Genomic DNA, 2,367 nt, shown 5'->3' with positions numbered 1-2,367 from the left:
GGATTAGTAAGTGAACATAGGATTAACATAGTTAGTAAATATAGGATTCACATTCTATCTTTCTAGGATTCACTTGAAATTCATTCTGCAAGGAGCGATTAGACAGGTGGGTTTTAGAAAAACTTAGTTTGTGATTTCCTGTATTTATCTTTTCAGTATTTTAGAGTAGTTTAATTTGTTATTTCATTTACTTAGTTAGATCATTCTGACATAATTAGTTTAGCATATTTGTTTAGTAGTTGTTTATTTTGTATTATTTACATTTTAGTACCTGTGTAGTTTAGATTTAGAGTTAGGTCGTTTGCTTACATCTGGTCTTAGCATCAGTGTATGCAGGGTCGACGAGGTCTAGGAACCCCATTACACCCATTTGTTGACAATCTAGAGAGAATTTTACATTCTCATCGAAGTTCGGCAACAATGGCTGACATGGATCCTCCACCTCCACCCCCAGTTCTTTCACGCCCTCTGCGGGAATATTTCATTCCCACAGACTATGTTCAGGCATCCTGCATTCGGAGACCCGATGTAGGAGCGCCACATTATGAGATTAAGGCCAGCATTATTCAGATGCTTCCATCCTTTTATGGCCTTAGTCATGAGGATCCCTACCGACATTTAGATGAATTCCTCGAAATCTGTTCTACTGTTAAGATACAGAATTTCGATGATGATGCTTTAAGGTTGACTCTATTCCCCTTTTCATTGAAGGACAAAGCCAAGTATTGGCTGAAGTCCTTAGATTCTGTAGAAATAGAGTCATGGGATCAAATGCAACAGGAGTTTCTTCGGAAATATTTTCCCATTGGTCGTACGAACCAATATCGTAGAGCCATCACTAGCTTTTCAGAGCTAGATGGTGAGCGCTTTCATGAGACCTGGGAGAGAATGAAGGATCTCCTCAGGAAATGTCCCCATCATCAGGTGCCGAAATGGCAACTGGTGCAGAGCTTCTACGACGGATTGTCTGACAAGAATCGTCAGATGATCGACTCTTCATGTGGAGGGACATTCATGCTGAAGAGCGAGGATGAAGCATGGAGGTTATTTGATACATTGGCCGAGAATTCTCTCCACCATGCTTCGAGCTCTCATTCTGATAGAGCCACACCCAACATTCAGAAGAAAGCTGGTGTTCTTGAAGTTGGTCCATCTACTGCTCTACAGTGCAAGGTAGACATGATTGCTCAGAAGCTGGACCAGCTTCTCTCAGGACCATCCACCACACAGTAGGTGTGTACTCTTTGTGCCAGTCTGGCACACGAGATCACTGAGTGCCCTTCGGCAGCTCAGTACCCTGAATTTGTTCAAGAACAAGTTCAGGCAGCTCAGGGTTACGTCAGACCGCCGAATAACCCATTTTTATCGACATACAATCCGGGTTGGCGTAACCATCCCAATTTTTCATGGAAGAATCCACAGTCTTCAATGCAGATGCCTACATCCTCTCAGCCAGTTCAGCAGCCATCTTTTACTCAGTCATTTCAAAGACCAAACTATGCTCAGTCTTCTTCTTCTGTTACTCCCCCGATTCAGCAGGAGTCTGCCCCGCAGACATCTTTTGAGGAGAGACTTCTCCAGGCATTCCAAGAGGTGAAAACCTCTAATCAGAACGCCTTTGAGAAGTGTAGCCAGATTTTGAGCTCGCATACGCAGTCCATTGCGAAGTTAGAGTCACAAATGGGACAGTTAGCTGAGGCTATTAGTAGGAGACCCGAGGGTACATTGCCGAGTCAGGCTGTTATAAACCCGAAGGGTAAGGACCAGATGACTGGAGGCCTATTTCATACTGAGACACAACAGCAGGCTAAATCAGTTATGGCCTTGAGGAGCGGATGTGAGTATCACGTCGAGAGCAGAGAGCGAGAGAGTAGAGAGAGGATAGAGGAGCCAAAGACCATTGTTTCACCTACGTCGGCTCAATCATCATCCTCATCATCATCATCACCTTCACCATCTTCATCAGCTTCATCCTCAGAGAAGAAGAAGAAGGATAGGAGTGAGCCTTCTCACAAAGAGGAGGAGCCAGCAGAGTATATTCCCCCACCACCCTATCCCAAAGCATTAGAGTCTCCTGATTATAGAGGGAAGCAAGGTGCGAAGATCCAGGACATGCTTGACATCTTCAAGCATGTGCAGATCAACCTACCTTTGCTCGATGCTATTCAGCAGGTGCCGGCATATGCCAAATTCCTGAAGGAACTATGTACGCAGAAGCGTAAATCTAGAGAGCGAGTTCCTAACAGGGTCCATCTGACTGAGCAAGTGAGTTCAGTACTTCAGCATCAGACACCACCAAAGCTCAAGGACCCTGGAGCCCCTATCATTGCTTGTACTATAGGGAACATCCGGATAGAACGCGCATTG

General features: G+C 44.7%; 1 non-coding gene across 1 annotated transcript; it reads right to left on the bottom strand.

Moving 5' to 3' along the window:
- Nucleotides 1-823: 823 nt before the first annotated feature.
- On the bottom strand, nucleotides 824-926 carry LOC149826826 (small nucleolar RNA R71). Its single transcript, XR_016435845.1, has one exon. It is a non-coding gene; the product is annotated as a small nucleolar RNA R71 (small nucleolar RNA).
- Nucleotides 927-2,367: the final 1,441 nt, after the last annotated feature.

This window comes from Nuphar pumila, chromosome 10, assembly GCF_984573655.1.
Source record: "Nuphar pumila chromosome 10, dmNupPumi1.hap1.1, whole genome shotgun sequence".
Classification (NCBI taxonomy): Eukaryota; Viridiplantae; Streptophyta; class Magnoliopsida; order Nymphaeales; family Nymphaeaceae; genus Nuphar; species Nuphar pumila.
This window is presented reverse-complemented; position numbering and strand designations above follow the sequence as displayed.